This window comes from Grampus griseus, assembly GCF_964374135.1.
Source record: "Grampus griseus genome assembly, chromosome: 4".
Classification (NCBI taxonomy): domain Eukaryota; kingdom Metazoa; phylum Chordata; class Mammalia; order Artiodactyla; family Delphinidae; genus Grampus; species Grampus griseus.
Window position 1 is genome coordinate 40,308,390 of NC_138997.1, and position 15,623 is coordinate 40,324,012.

General features: G+C 42.2%; 1 protein-coding gene across 4 annotated transcripts in view; it reads left to right on the forward strand.

Annotated features, from left to right (window-relative positions):
• Positions 1–718: 718 nt before the first annotated feature.
• Positions 719–15,623, forward strand: part of TMEM150C (transmembrane protein 150C) — a 76,053-nt gene continuing 61,148 nt past the window's right edge. Inside the window, exons 1-2 of one of the 4 annotated variants that reach the window (XM_082653697.1) lie at positions 719–1,147; positions 10,769–10,892. The gene's annotated coding sequence lies outside the window, so the exon portion shown is untranslated. Of the gene's footprint in view, positions 1,148–1,309; positions 1,404–10,768; positions 10,893–15,623 lie in introns of those variants that run through there. The other 3 variants (XM_082653698.1, XM_082653696.1, XM_082653695.1) reach the window with 3 other exon arrangements.

Genomic DNA, 15,623 nt, shown 5'->3' on the forward strand with positions numbered 1-15,623 from the left:
AATCCAGAAGTTTTTAAAGAATGGACTGGAAGCAGGTGTAGCTAGAGGGTGCTTTCAGTCATCACAGAGAGAAATGAATGGTAGAGAAGGGATGGAATTGGGGGGGGGGCGGTCGTCACCTCAGAGCTGAGGTTCATTCACCAACTGGCCTCAAGCAATTCTTAGCTCTGGGAAGTCACAGATCACTGAGGATCTGATGAAAGCAGTAGTCACTCTCCTCGGAAAGAATGGGCATAGGCTATCCTCCACAAAATTCAGCAGAGGATCTAGATTAAAGTTTTTATTTTTGCTGTTTTAACCAGATGTTTTAACCTGAAGGGAAGGTATACAGAAGAGGCCAGGTCCCTGGCCTCAAGAAGCTCGCAGTCTAGTAGCCAGGAAAAAGCAGTAAAAACATATCAATACACACATAATAGTGTATCATGGGGGAATAGTACATCGTGGGGGAAGGAAGAGTTCTGGAATGTTGAATTGGAGAATTTGAACCGTGTGCTTTGAGAGGCAGCAGATGAGAAGAGGCAGGTGTGGTGGGGGGGGGGCCTAAAAGAATGGAGGTCAGCCTAAGGCAGGTGGATAAAGGAGGTCCTCCAGTGGGAGCCCCGGAAGGCTGCGTCTGGAAGAGAAGTTAACGGTGAGCGTGAGATAAAAATAGCCTTGATCCACGCTGCTGCCAGAGGTCACTGACATAGTGCCACTGATTGGCTGCGGTCTGCGGTGGGGAAAGCTATTCAGATGCCGATGAATACAGTTTTATAGCCGACTCAGACGAGACACTGGCAGGAAGAGAGCAACCTGGCGCTGGGAGGGCGGCCTTGGAGTCTCCGCTCATTGCCAGGGTCAGAAGTTGGCCCTGTGTTTGCTCTTCACGATGAAAGAAAACCGCGGGAGAGCGCTGAGCGGCGGAGAACTGCATTCAGCCAGTGGGCACGAAAATGAGTTTTAGCTGCTCTGTGCAAAAACCCTAGGTGTGGGGACAGAAGGGAGCCGACCAGCAGGTTACAACAGGTCAGGAATAAATAACCACCAGGCGGAGGATCCCAGATTCAGTCCTTCCTTTTGTTGAGTGAGGAGCGAGCACCAGGCAATCGCGTTCACAAAGGCTTTGGAAAGAAGCGGTTCCACCGTCCCCGCTCGGCTCCAGCCCCGGGTAACTATGCGGGGTCCCGAGGGGTGGTGGAAGCCGGAGGCCCCGCGGGGGTGTGGAGGGGGGTCACTCTCCCCGGGAGGCCTGGAAGCGGGACCCCAGAATAAGCCGGGGGCGGGCCGCGGCGCGGCGGGCGGGCAGATCCCACCCCTTCCTGAAGGAAGCGCCCTCCTCGCCGCGACTGCCGCCGACGCCGCCGCTGCCGCCGCCTCAGGTCACGGCCCCGCCAGGCGACAGCGGCCCCGCCGCACCGGAGCAGGTAGGCGCGGCGCCCCCTCTTCCGCGCGGGGCCGCCGGGCAGCCAGGGGGCATGGGGTTCGGCTCCGCGCCCAGCCCGGAGGCGGAGAACAGGGGACTGCGGGAGCCGCAGCGGGGCTCGGGCGGCGGGGTCTTCCCGGCGGCGGAGCCCTGCTCGGCGGCGGCCCCCACCCCGGAGCGCCGCGGGCTCGGCGCCGCCTCCCGAGCCCCCGCGGGTGCACTCCCGGAGCGAGGCGCGGTGGCTGGCGGCGTTTCGGAGTCCCGGCCGGCGCGCCTACTCCCCGCCGCCGCCACCGCCGCCGCCGCCGCCGCCGCCGCAGTGCCGTCAGCCGAACCCCTGCGCCTCCCGCCCGCTACGGTTCGGATCCCGTCTTTGACAGGTGTGCCCTCCGCCCCCCGCCGCCCCATCCGATACCCAGGCCTTTTGTTGTCGGGGGACTCGGAAAAGACCCCAAGTTTGGCCTCCCGGTCTCCCTGCCGTTCGCCGTTCACTTTCCCGTTAGCCGAGACAGGCTGGCGGGGGCAGCAGGGGAGCCGGGAGGGAGGCACTAACTTGCCTTGCCCTGTGCGCAGCTCTCCGCTCTAAATGAACAATCTCGCTTTCCTCTCCTGGGTGCACACTTGGGAAGAAATGGGATTTTCGGTTTCTCCGGCGAGATGCCGGTGAGTGGGCGACCGACCGAGGCTGTTTGACCATCCACTGCAATAAAAGCATGATTAGCTTTGGGTTATGGAGAGAGCCCTTGTCGAGTGATTTTCTCCTCCTTAAACGAATCAAATGAAGAACGAGAGAGTTTTTCCCATTCTAAATTCATATTCCTTTTTTCTCTACTCACGCCTCTCCTCCGTCCACCCCTACCTCCACGGCACTTTATTATATCCCAAACACTTCCCTGATTTTTTTGGTCAGGTTTATTCCGGTCAGACCGTCTTTCACGGCTGAGCCAAGGACTGTGACTACAAATGTGAGAACACAGCCCAGTTGGGATGGAAACCCCTCTCCTGGAGTGAACCCGGTCCCACTTCCTGTGGGAGACCAGGAGAGGTCCTGTTAGGCAACCACATATACTAATAACATGGGTTTTTAAAAAAAGTTCTTGGATCTGTTACAATAACACAGCCTAAACTGTAATATTAGTTTCTGCTTCTTCATTTCTCTGCTTGAATCAAAGGCAGATTTTTAATAATTCAGGGTTGTAACTCCATTCAGGGCTGCAGTTCATCAAAAAGATAGGCAAATGTGGATGTATAAACTCCATGGTAACAGTTAATAAGTTGACCTACTTAAAGTTTTCAAGGAAAAATTGTTAGATTCATATGTGTGGTATTTGCAGATCATAGAATTTTACATTCTCAGCTCTCGTGCATTAAATAATCCCAAACTTTTTCTTCTGTGCGTCCCAGACACACCATGTTTCTATGATTAACTATAGCTACCATCTTTTAATGAGCTAGAAATGTGAGTTTAATCTTCAAGGCATAAGCATAAGAATTTTAATGGTGTCTTTTATTTATACAGTATTTAATAAATATTTTGCAAGCTCTCCAAGTTGGAAGTTCAAAAACTGGACATGATAAATAAGTTTTGCTAACAATAATGACAGTTGGTAGATGTTATGACACTGAACAAACATATTAAAGTGTTTGGGAAACGCATGTTTATTATAATCTGCCATTAGCTGAAGGAAATTTGTTTGTATTATTTAAATTGACCTTAAAGTATCCTTATAGCAATTACTTAACTCATGTATTTCTCATCAAATGCCTTTTACAGGTTGCTTGCTTTCGGGGAGATAGTTTACTCTGTGGAGTAATTCTTTCTTTTTTTTTTTGCATGAACATAGTAATGCCTTACGTTTAGGCTTTGTTCTAGAAATACCACAGTCATGCTTACTATGACCTTGCAGGGTTTTCTTGTACTCACTTTATCTGCTTTGTGTTCATCAAGAGTGACGGCACTTGACTTTACACTCCTGTGTGTCCTCCTGCTTTGTTTCCCCTGTGACCTAGACACACCTCTGCAGTACAGTGGCCAGATTAGCAGGGCAGCCTAGAGTCATGAAGAATGAAAAGCTAGCTGGCCCCTGCAATCCTAGCCATTTGGTTTCAACCTAATCCGGCCACTTGGGATCAGTTCAGTAAACAATTAAGCAAACAGACACTGACAAGATAATGTATTACCTCTCAATCTTCCCCTTCAGAAGAAGAATCTACAGCATTCAGAATCCACACTATAACAGTGATTAGGTGCTGTGTGAGGCTCAAATGATATATATGCGAAATTTCTCAAAATGTGATACAAAGACCAAATGTTACAGAATCTAAGTTCATGAAAAAGCTAGGAAAAGACCCAGGTGTGTAATATATATTTTCTTAATCCTAAGGGCAACAACAGATGTGCATCCCTACTTATTTTAACTATAAACTTTAATTCCCGGAGCTGATGGTGCCATATATCTTTATGTTGTTTTTTTCATAATTTGCTCTAAGCACTAGCTCATAAATTAGTGGAACTTGTTTAAGTTATTATTATCACCAAATATCATTTCCTAGCATGTTTGGATTTTGAAAGATAACTTGTGGCTATGGAAAGTCTTAATGCAAAGAGATTTTACACTGGCCAACTGCAATGATATTTTGAAATAATAATGAAATCTTTGGCAGTAGCCTTCAAATTCAACCCCATGGTATTCTGAGTCAAACCAGCTCTGCTAGGTAGCACTTGGAACTCTTAGATGAAGGGAGAAATGAACAATTTTCTTTTTAGCATCTGTGAATGGCCTTTCTCTAGATCAGTGCTGTCCAATGAAGCTTCGCACAGTGATGGAAATGTTCTATAATCTGCACAACATGGTAGCCATGAGCCACATGTGGGTCTTGAATCCTTGAAATATGTCTAGCGTAATTGAAGAACTGAATTTGAAATTTTATTTAATTTTAATTAATTTAAACAGCCACATGGGGCTAGTGGCTACCATACTGGACTGTGCAGCTTTAAATTCTCTCCACCCATTTCCTGCAGAGATAGCACTTAATGACAATTATCCTTAATCAGAAGAAAGTGGAGATTGGCATTGATAGAACTAGGAATTAAGATTTCACTTTGTAACCCTGTTATTATGAAAAAATAGTTGCAGTTACTCTGAAGAAGGTGTGTTATGCTGAAGTTCAACTCTATTCTAAAAATAGTTTCCCTTTTTAATTTCCTTATGTCTGCTAGCCACAAAAATAAGCATCACCCAGAGTTGTTTAGATGCTTGGCCCCATGTGTCTGTGTTCTTGAACTTGCTTTATTATTTGCTCTTTTGCACATTATAGAATCATTCATTCTTAGAGTCAGTTTCTGCACTTTTCAGTATTTCAAAGGGAGGGAGATTTAGAGGGGCAGGAAGTTGATGATGAGGTACAAGCAGCCCCCCTACCTCTCCTGCACTCACAGAGACCCTATGAAAAGTCTGACAAGTGAGTGCCCCTCAAGGAGTGGCTGAAGCCTCTGTCTTCCTTGGGCCCTTCTTGTCTGGTTTCTTTCCCTTAGGCTTCAACCCAGACCCTCCCACCTAGCCCAGCCCCTAAGGATGAACAAATCCACTTAAAAAATAACCTACCTTTATTTTAGTAAAACCATTAGAATGGGATTTTATTTAACATCTACTATGTTGTTTCAATTTTTTAATTAAGTTGGCTTTCATTAAAGCCATCATTTTCACGATTGAGAGGGACACTTTTTTTTAACATCTTTATTGGCGTATACTTGCTTTATAATGGTGTGTTAGTTTCTGCTTTATAACAAAGTGAATCAGCTATACATATACATATATCCCCATATCTCCTCCCTCTTGGGTCTATCTCCCACCCTCCCTGTCCCACCCCTCTAGGTGGTCAAAAAGCACTGAGCTGATCTCCCTGTGCTATGCGGCTGCTTCCCACTAGCTATCTATTTTACATCTGGTAGTATATATAAGTCCATGCCACGCTCTCACTTCGTCCCAGCTTACCCTTCCCCCTCCCCATGTCCTCAAGTCCATTCTCTACGTCTGCGTCTTTATTCCTGTCCTGCCCCTAGGTTCTTCATAAACATTTTTTTTTTAGATTCCATATATGTGTGTTAGCATATGGTATTTCTTTTTCTCTTTCTGACTTACTTCACTCTGTATGACAGACTCTAGGTCCATTCACCTCACTACAAATAACTGAATTTCGTTTCTTTTTATGGCTGAGTAATATTCCATTGTATATATGTGCCACATCTTCTTTATGCATTCATCTGTCAGTGGACACTTAGGTTGCTTCCATGTCCTGGCTCTTGTAAATAGAGCTGCAATGAACATTGTGGTATGTGACTCTTTTTGAATTATGGTTTTCTCAGGGTATATGCCCAGTAGTGGGATTGCTGGGTCATATGGTAGCTCTATAGTTGCTTTTTTTTTAACACCTTTATTGGAATATAATTGCTTTACAATGGTGTGTTAGTTTCTGCTTTATAATAAAGTGAATCAGTTATACATATACATATGTTCCCATATCTCTTCCCTCTTGAGTCTCCCTGCCTCCCACCCTCCCTATCCCACCCCTCTAGGTGGTCACAAACCACCTAGCTGATCTCCCTGTGCTATGCAGCTGCTTCCCACTAGCTATCTATTTTACGTTTGGTAGTGTATATATGTCCATGCCACTCTCTCACTTTGTCACAGCTTACCCTTCCCCCTCCCCATATCCTCAAGTCCGTGCTCTAGTAGGTCTGTGTCTTTATTCCCATCTATAGTTTTTTAAGGAACCTCCATACTGTTCTCCATAGTGGCTGTATCAATTTGCATTCCCACCAACAGTGCAAGAGGGTTCCCTTTTCTCCATACCCTCTCCAGCATTTATTGTTTGTAGATTTTTTGATGATGGCCATTCTGACTGGTGTGAGGTGATACCTCACTGTAGTTTTGATTTGCATTTCTCTAATGATTAGTGATGTTGAGCATTCTTTCATATGTTTGTTGGCTATCTGTATATCTTCTTTGGAGAAATGTCTATTTAGGTCTTCTGCCCATTTTTGGATTGGGTTGTTTGTTTTTTTGATATTGAGCTGCATGGGCTGCTTGTAAGAGGGACACATTTTTAATTAGACTTTTTCTCAAGACACTGTCTCTCATATTTCTTGGGTGAGTGACCCTCCTTCACCTATGTATCCCAGCCTAGGTACCTGGGATACCTCTCCCCAGGCCAGAGCTCGCGGTCCTGGGCGTTCACCTTCTCCGGGAAGGAATCTCCCTAAATCAGTTATTTGGAAATTTGTCAAAGGTGTTTGTGCATACTAAAATATAAATTAAATTAACCCCCAAATTGTCTCTGCCCTTAAGGTGTTAACACTATCGGATAACATTTCCCAAATTAGTGTCCATTCCACGAGGGGATGGAGATGCTTGAGTAAATTTAGGAACTATTCCATTTAACCACCCACCCCCTGCCCCGCCTTCTTTTTGAGATTTACGATGCACTATAGCATAGTAAAGTCTCTAAGATGAGATACGTATACTTATTTCGCTTTTTTATTGTTGATGTTTTTCAAAAAATTTTTCATACAACACTTATCATAATATTTTTCAAAGCATGTGTCCTGAGTTATGAAATCAATTTAACAGGTTAGCATCAGCATTTTTTTTAATGAGATGGGATATATAATAGAATAGGAGTTATCACTGTGAATCCCTCTTAGTGAGGGTTACTAGTGTTTGATGAAACGGTTTGGTTCCCCCATGCATGCAAGTGCAAGGCCACGAGGCAGTGGCGAGTGGTGGTCAAGAGCACGACAGAAACAGGACCCCTGGGTTCCAATTCTAACTCTCCATGTACAGTAAGCACTATATAAACTTGGTCATTATTCGTTTTTTATTATATAAATGTGTGTGTATACTGGATCATGATGTAAAATACTACCTCTGCAACTAGGCTTGAGAATCACTTTGGGAAACACCGATCTAAGACAGGACTCCATGCTAAATGCTGAACCTGGGCAGTCTGCTGACCGAGCCCACAAGTTCAACAATTTCAGCTCCCATATTGCAATGCAACAGTGATACATAGATGGACATCGGCAGACCCGTGAGACTCAAACATTGTACAGCATTGCAGAAGTGTGGAAGTGAGCTGATGACAGTTGTTTTCTGTGTAAGATGAGGCCTGATGAGTGAGAGAGGAGTCATTGCACATTTAGGCTGGAAGAGACCTCACTGCTGCCAGCCTGTGGCCTCTGAAGGCTAATGCCCTTGGACAGGCAGCCTGGGGCCCAAAGAAACCCAAATGTCCCAGAGGCTAAGAGCTCAGTCTTCCTTCCCTCCTGACCAATTCCTAACTTTTGCATACTGGTTTGTAGCAAATAGTCACAAAAGTCTAAATAGATATGTTTGTCCCATAAATCCCCCACTTTTTACTTCATTCTAAATTATTTGTTTTTCAAAATCACTTTCTGCCTGTTAGTGCTTCATGATTTATTTTCAATATGATAAGTGGAAAACAATGTTGCTTCAAGAATTTCATATAAAAGGAGATGTCTTAAAATTGAGGCTGGGAGTCTCCCTGCCCCGACCCAGTGCAATCTGGAAAGTAAAACTGATTTCATTTTGGAAGTAAAGTTCAGTTTTTCTTAAAGGTCAAACTAAATGTGAGCAACCACTTGTCCATAGACTTTGTCAGTTAGAATAAAAAAGGCAACAGCTTGTCATCATGGTTACTTTCCTTCTTTAACAAGTACAGAGGCTGTGTCTAACATACTAAAAATTCATAAGATATGCAGATTTTGCTCAAGGCTTCAGAACCATCCGTATCCGAGGACCATGATACAGACTCTCTGTGAAATGCAAAGGAGTGAGATGAAGTGTCTTTGACAAAACATTGAAAGTCATGTAATACTTTTAGGCTAATGTAGACAAAGCTTAAGAAGTAAAAAAAAAAAGAGGAAGTAATTGTGATTAACTATGGCAGTAGTGGAAATTAGCCTGTAGTTTAAATGGTGTTATGTAACAATGAAGTAATTATAATGAATTATAATGGTTTTCAACTGAATGTAAACATAAATGTCTCCAAAAATAGCATAGCCTTATTATTCATCAAATATTTCATTTATTAACAAAGTAGATATCTTCCTGGGTTTTTTTACACTTATGATGACTTAGCTGCCAAAGAAATATTTTAAATGGTAATAATTGGAAGTTTTAAAGCATAAATTAGAACTGTACATAGCTAAAATAGGTGGTGTATTTTTTTAACTGGGCTGGTTAATAAAATAGTCTTCAAATTATTTTTTATTCTATTGATTCATGAGTGAAAAGGTGTTAATTAAGAGATATTGATACCATTGTAAAACAATCCAAATAGAAATATAATTTTTTACTTAACTTGGAGTGTTTGTGAATTAGAATTCTGTAATGTAATTGTCCTGGAGTTTCAATGGGAGTATATCTCCTGGAATTTCTAAGTTCTACTTTTCACTAAAACTTAAAGTGTATTTACATAGAAACACTAGTAACTAAAATATATCTACATGCAGTAGCAGGAATATTAATTTACAGGTGACAGTTTTTCTTCCTTGTGGTATTATGTTCCCATGTAGCCTAGACTTCAAAAGTATGTCCTTTTGAAAAATTTGCCAGTCTTGTCAATGACAGCACAGTGTTTACAAGAACCATATTTATCTCCCTGTAATTTTAGCAGCTAATAGAATTGTTCTTGAGAAAGCTGTCTTTTCTATGACAGTTTGATTGGTGTTTTTCCATTTAATCTGAGCTTATATGTGACATAAAAATTGATTATATGAAAAAGAGTGGGTTGCCATTTGTATACCAAAATTTTGATTGTATAAATAAGAAAAATCTTAAGTAAACAGCCTAACGTACCACCTAAAGGAATTAGAAAAAGAAGAATAAACAAAATTTTGATTATATATGTATGCATGTAAAAATAAAGACAAAAATTTTCCAGTAACTGATTTGGGGGACGGATACCATTGTGGTCAAATAGTGGCACATTGTGTTTTTTTTAAGATCAGGCCACTGACCCAAGTGAGTGTTCACTTGCAGAGCCATAAATTTGGCAGTTCAGAAATGGTATTCTTTATTAGCTATTGGTCAATATTTGTGAAATCCCTAGAATGGTCCCTGGCCCAGAGTAACATTTTTTTCACTGTTACTTCCCCCTTATTCATAACATAGGTTTTAACTCATGTCATCACACGGATAATTAAAGAGGATTGTTTTGGATAACTGCTCCCCTACTGAGCATCTATGAGCTAGAAAAAGCCTTTGGAAGTCACATTGTTTCTTAGAGTCTTGGCATGACCACAGTCATCACAGAGAGATGATGTGTAGACTCCATTCTACTTTAGTCCATGAATATTTTACATTAGTTCTTGACATGCTGTTTATCCAGGCTGACTTAACAGGACTCTGACATAGAACCTAGGTTCGCTTCAGTTTCATATAACTCCTGGTTTGCTTGCTTGTTGCCTGTTTACCTTGTTTTTCCAATTAAATCATTGGTGTTTTTGTGTGTAGAAATTACTATGCCTTTTTTTTTTTTTTTTTTTTTTGGGTATCCCACTGGGCTATCTGAGAACAGGAGTTAGCAAACTATTTTGAAAATAAAGTTTTATTGGAACACAGCCATGCCCATTGGTTATGTATTACCTGTGACTGTTTCTCCACTCCCACCACAGAGCTGAGTAGCAATTAAAACAGAATCCATGTGGCCCATAAAGCTGAAAATCTCTACTCTTTGGCCCTTTATAGAAAAAGCTTGTCAACCCCTGTTCATTTGATACTCTTCCTATGGAATTCTTGAAGAAAATGTGAAAAAAAATGGTCTATTACAAATTATCTGTGGCTAATTGCTTTCTGTAGGGACAAATTTCATACCTGAATGACTAAATGAATGACAGCTCTCTTCCCTCTTCCTATTTCACTGTCCATTGGCTATGAAAGAAGGTGGTATCAGCCTAGGCTTAGGTGTCATGTAGACCTGGGTCACTAGCTGTGTAACCTTAAATAAGTTACTTAATCCTCTTTAAGTCATTGTTTCCTCGTGTACAAAATGGGGATAAGTAAGGCACCTACTGTTGGGAGACAGTTCTCCATGCGCCCCATGCATTTCAACAGGTTTTTCAAAGAGAGGCACTGACTGCCCTTTCAGTCTAAACTGTCTTTTTAAGGGTGTTTGTGTAGTAAATGGTCTTGGATGATAGACATAGTGTTGCCCTCAGAAGCCGAGAGCAGGCATGCTTATATCCAATATAATAGATTTAAGTTCTTGCAGCTGAGTTCCTCTCCATTAATGCTACTCACTGCATGTGCAGGAGTTACATGGCCCTCTTTTGATGCCCTACAGGAACTGGAGTTGGGGAACTAGTGCAAGGAAATGCTGATACTCTGGCTACTGCTGTTGCTGTGATAAAGTCCTTTGTCTCTGACCCAGAAGTCTTGCGTCTTCTGCCAGCAGCCAGGAAACTGTGGTAGGCTAACTTGTGCAAATAAAATCTCAGCCCTTTCATAGTTCTTGGATAACTATTTTATGGAGTTACTATGAGAATTGAATAAGGCAATGAATGTAAAACATTTAACACAATGCCTGGCATATAGTAAGTGCCCAATAAATGTTAGCTATTAATTATTATCTAGCTGGCTATTAACTCTACAGTGTGAAATTGAGTCTCAGTTTTGTGTGGGCAACTTCTATCTTAAGGTAGTGGTTTTTCAAGCTATAGGCCACCAGAGCTATGAGAACTGTTAAGTAGGTTTATTTTTCTTTAATGAAACAGAAAATAGAATATAATAGAATTATAAAATATCCAAGTGCAAAACATGTAGTAAGGATAAATATTGATGTGTAAAAAAATTTCTGTTATATACATGTATATCTGTATACAAGGTTGTGATAGAAAATATATTTTTTACTGTCACACACAGGCAAAAAAGTCGGGAAGCCACTGCTGCCCTAATACATAGATGGGACTGTTCAGAAAAACTTTTGTTCGTGATAGCATAGAATTCCTTTCTTTGTTCTTTTTCCCGAAAAGGGGTGAAGAGTCACCATCAGTCATCTGAGAAAAAAATGACCAGAGATGCAGTGTGTTCACCCTCTGCATACCATGTGGCTCATTTTGCCCATGATGAGAAGAAAATGAATATAAGCACCCAGATTATTTTCAGAAGAAAAGAATATTTTTGTATTAGCAGTGTCCAACAGAACTTGCTATGGTGATGGAAAGGTTCTATCTCTGAACTGTTCGGTACAGCAGCCACTAGCTACTGAGCACTTGAATGTGCAGCTGGGGAACTGGACTTTTAATTAAAACAATTTCAAATTTGGATTAGTTTAAGTTTAAATAGCCATGTGTGGTTGTTGGACAGCGTGGCTTTTGCTTGAACACCCAGCTATGGTTTTCTCACAGCTAACTGCATGATTTGGCTTTTATTAAGTCCTAAGGGATAGCACCCTCCCCTTGGATTGTTCAAACAACCACTGACCTTTGCCCGTGGAGGGCTTGGGCAGACATTGGGGTGAAGAAGTGCTTAATGAGCTACTGACTTGGCCACAAGTCAGGGGAAAATGGCAAAGAGCCAGACGGCAGAGGTTCTCAACCCTAGCTGTGCAATAGAATCATCTGAAAATCTGTAAAAATCCAGGCTGCACCCCAGATCAGTTAAATCAGACATTTTCACAAAGCTTACCGGGTGTTCTATCATACTCTGTCAGCTGGGCAGCATCACAGGTGGGCAAGGCAACCCATGCACTTTGATGATGCACTACCAGAGTATCACAGGCATGCCCAGGATCAGATGGACAGGGGAATGGGCACATGAAAGACAGTGGACCCCTCTTATTTAAACAAAAAGACTCCAATTTACTCCAGTCGTCTAGGTGGCATCCTAGATGATCTGACCATGAATCTGGCCTCAAAATCATTAGATACCTTCTCAGTGAGTTCTCCGGCACTAAACCACAGCTACTCACTCTCAACCCTCCACCCAGATCCTCGTCCAGCTGGTACCTTTTCACCTCAGAAATTTTAACCTCAGTGTCTTATTCTCTGAACGTAGCTATGTATCCTTCCAACTCTTTCATACCCTACTTCTCTACCACTTTATCTTCATTAAGATGTCATCTCTTGACTTCTTCAATTTCCCAAAGTCTTCTTTATACATGCAAATCTATTCATACCCATCTTCATTTCCTTTCCTCAGAGGATGTGGTATCCATTTTTCCCCGTGTTTAAGGTTAGCCCATTACTTGAGCCCCGAATGCCATCTCCTCACGCCTTCTTTGGAACCTTTGCTCTATTAATATTCCTCTCTCTTCTGTGGTCTTGAATCTCTCTCTGCTCTTTACTGGCTCCCTCCCATCAGCCAAGTGTCACTGGCTGCTTCCTATCAGCCAAGTGTTTGGAGGTTTCTTCCATCCTAAAAAGTAATTCTCCTGGGTTAAATAAATTAAGGTAGATCTCTGCAATAGACTATTATGCAGTTATCTGAAATATTGATGGCGGAGTATGTATCTTGCATGGAAAGGTGATCACAAAAATAAGTGGAAAAAGTATTAAAATAGCTTTATCAAGTGAATTTCTTTTTTATATTTTATTTTCTTTTTTATATTTTATTTACTTATATATTTTATTTTAAGTGTGGTAAAAAAAAACACATAACATAAAATTTACCATCTTAGCTATTTTTAACTATACAGTTCAGAGGTGTTAAGTATAGTTACATTGTTGTACAGCTAATCTCCAAAATCTTATCATCTTACAAAATGGAAACTCTGTACCCATTAAACAATAGCTCCCTGTTTCCCCCTTCTCCCCCAGCCCTTCGCCACTGCCACTGACTTACGTCTCTATGAATTTGGCTACTCTAGGTACGTCATATAAGTGGACTCATACAGTATTTGTCTTTTTATGATTGGCTTATTTCACTTAGCACAATGTCCTGATGGTTTATCCATGTTGTAGCATGTCAGAATTTTCTCTTTAAGGCTAAATAATATTCCATTGTGGGTATATATCACATTTTAAATGATTTCATTTTTGAAGAAAAATATATTTGTTAGTATAGGTACGTATGTATAATATATAAACACACATACATATATATAAAAGATTGTACATGAGAATGTTAACAGTGGTTATCTCTAAGCTGTGGGATTTTGAACACTTTTCATCTTCTTTTTCCTGATGTGTACCTTCTACAGTATTTGCAGTGAGCACACTTCCCTGGCGTAAATGCCAAACGAGGAACCAGACATTCAGCGGCGCTGCATCAGCTACAGTGTAGTCATCCCTGTGCCAGGCACCTGCCCTCCTCCTCAGCTCATCCTTCACCACTCACTGCCTTACCCATTGTGCTCTGAGCACCACAAAACTCTGGTTCCTGCACGCACAGGGCTTGGATGCCTTGGTTGCTTGCCCCGTGCTCGCCACCACAGCCGCGTGGGAAGACTCCACGCCCCTGAAGACTCAGCCCAGGGTCATTTCCTCCTTGCTTGCCCTCCCCCTGCCCTCCGTGCTGGGTTAGCTTCCTCCCTTCAAAGCTTCCTAATCCCTGTACCAATCTGGTGCTGCACTTGTTTCCTGATTGTCAGTGAGTGGCCTGGGGGCAGGGGACTGTGTAGTCATCCTTGTATTTGCAGCCCGTAGCGCTGGGCAGCTTGGGGAGCCACTGGTTGTTCAGAGGGGCTGGCTTACTGGATGCTCAGAAATGAGGCTGGAAGGGGAAGTGGAAGACCTCCCCCAAGGCCCTTCATTCCACTACACCCTGCTGCCCCTTGCATGAGCAGTGTGAAGATGTGAAAATACTTTACATTTTACTAAAAATAAATTAGATATTAAAATTATCTAAAGCACTGCGTTTCTATCTTAATGATACTGGTGAACTCTGGCCCCTGTCCTTGGTCACATGGGCCATGCCTGGTCTCCTGTTGTGTTGGGCTCATAACACACATTTGGTAAATACCTGTTAACCTCCTTAATGACCCTAGTAGCTCCCTGTAATCAAACCTCTCTTCCGTAAATTTAGCTACTTTGGCAGGCTGGGATAGGGGTTATTTAGGGCCATGGGAGGCCTTTACTGTCACCCTCCAAGTCATGTGATAGTGACTAGCTACCTACACTACATGTATGGTTGATCCCAATCAGGACCCTTTTGAGAAATAAAAAAGAAGCAAAAAGATCTACTGCTGGCATGGCTTGAGTGCTGTGTTTAAGCATCCTGTGGGTAAAAGCAACTAATGAATCCTTGCTGCACTTGATGTTGCCAGTTAAGCCTGGGCCAAGAGGGGCTTAAAGGCGTATGGGGAGTAATAGTAGTCCACTCTGAAAGCTGGAATGCGCCAAGTGTGGTGAAACAAGTTTTGCAGGCCAGTACAGTTAGGTAGTTTGGGACAATTCTCTTACATTTAAAAAAAGGATTCTAGGCCTCCTTTAGGGAGCATTAAAAAGAGCAGAAGGAAAAATGAAAAATAGTTTTAATGACTGTGGAACTGAATCATTTGGGGTCATCTTCAGCATCTCAGACCACAAGGATGTATCTTGGTTTTCCTTGGGAACAGTGGCCCAATGTAAGTGATTTACCCAAAGTATCTGAAATATTTTTAGCAAAAATTATTGATGACAGGACATTTAATGTTTGAAATGATAGGTTTTTCAGCTGTTGAAATGATATGTAGTTTATTGGCATAGGTGGTCTGTGCTGTTTGCATCAGAATCACAATAGCTTAGTTTAATGTTTCCCACTTAACGAGATCAGACTCTTTTTGTAGAAGTTTGGTTAGACTAGATAGTCCTTGCTATGATATTGTTGGGTTTTTTTCTTTCTTTTTTTTTAATTTCATTTATTTATTTGGTTGCCCTGGGTCTTAGTTGCAGCAGGCGGGCTCCTTAGTTGCAGCTTGCAGACTCCTTAGTTGTGGCATGCGAACTCTTAGTGGCAGCGTGCAGGTCCCTGTTTTGTTTTCTTTTGTTTTTCCCAGTAGGCCAGAAAAGGAAGCAGCAACGTTACTCAGAATAAGAATTAGACTTGGAGATGTAAATGTCAGCATTTAAGCCCTGGCCTGACCACCCTCTAGCTGGCTGTGTGCTTGAATAAGTTATTTAATTTATGGAAGCCTAGAGTTTCTGTTGTTCATCAGTAAAATGTGGGTTTGTCTGTCTTGCTCACTAGACTGTAAGCTTCTTCAGAGTAGGGGTGGTGTG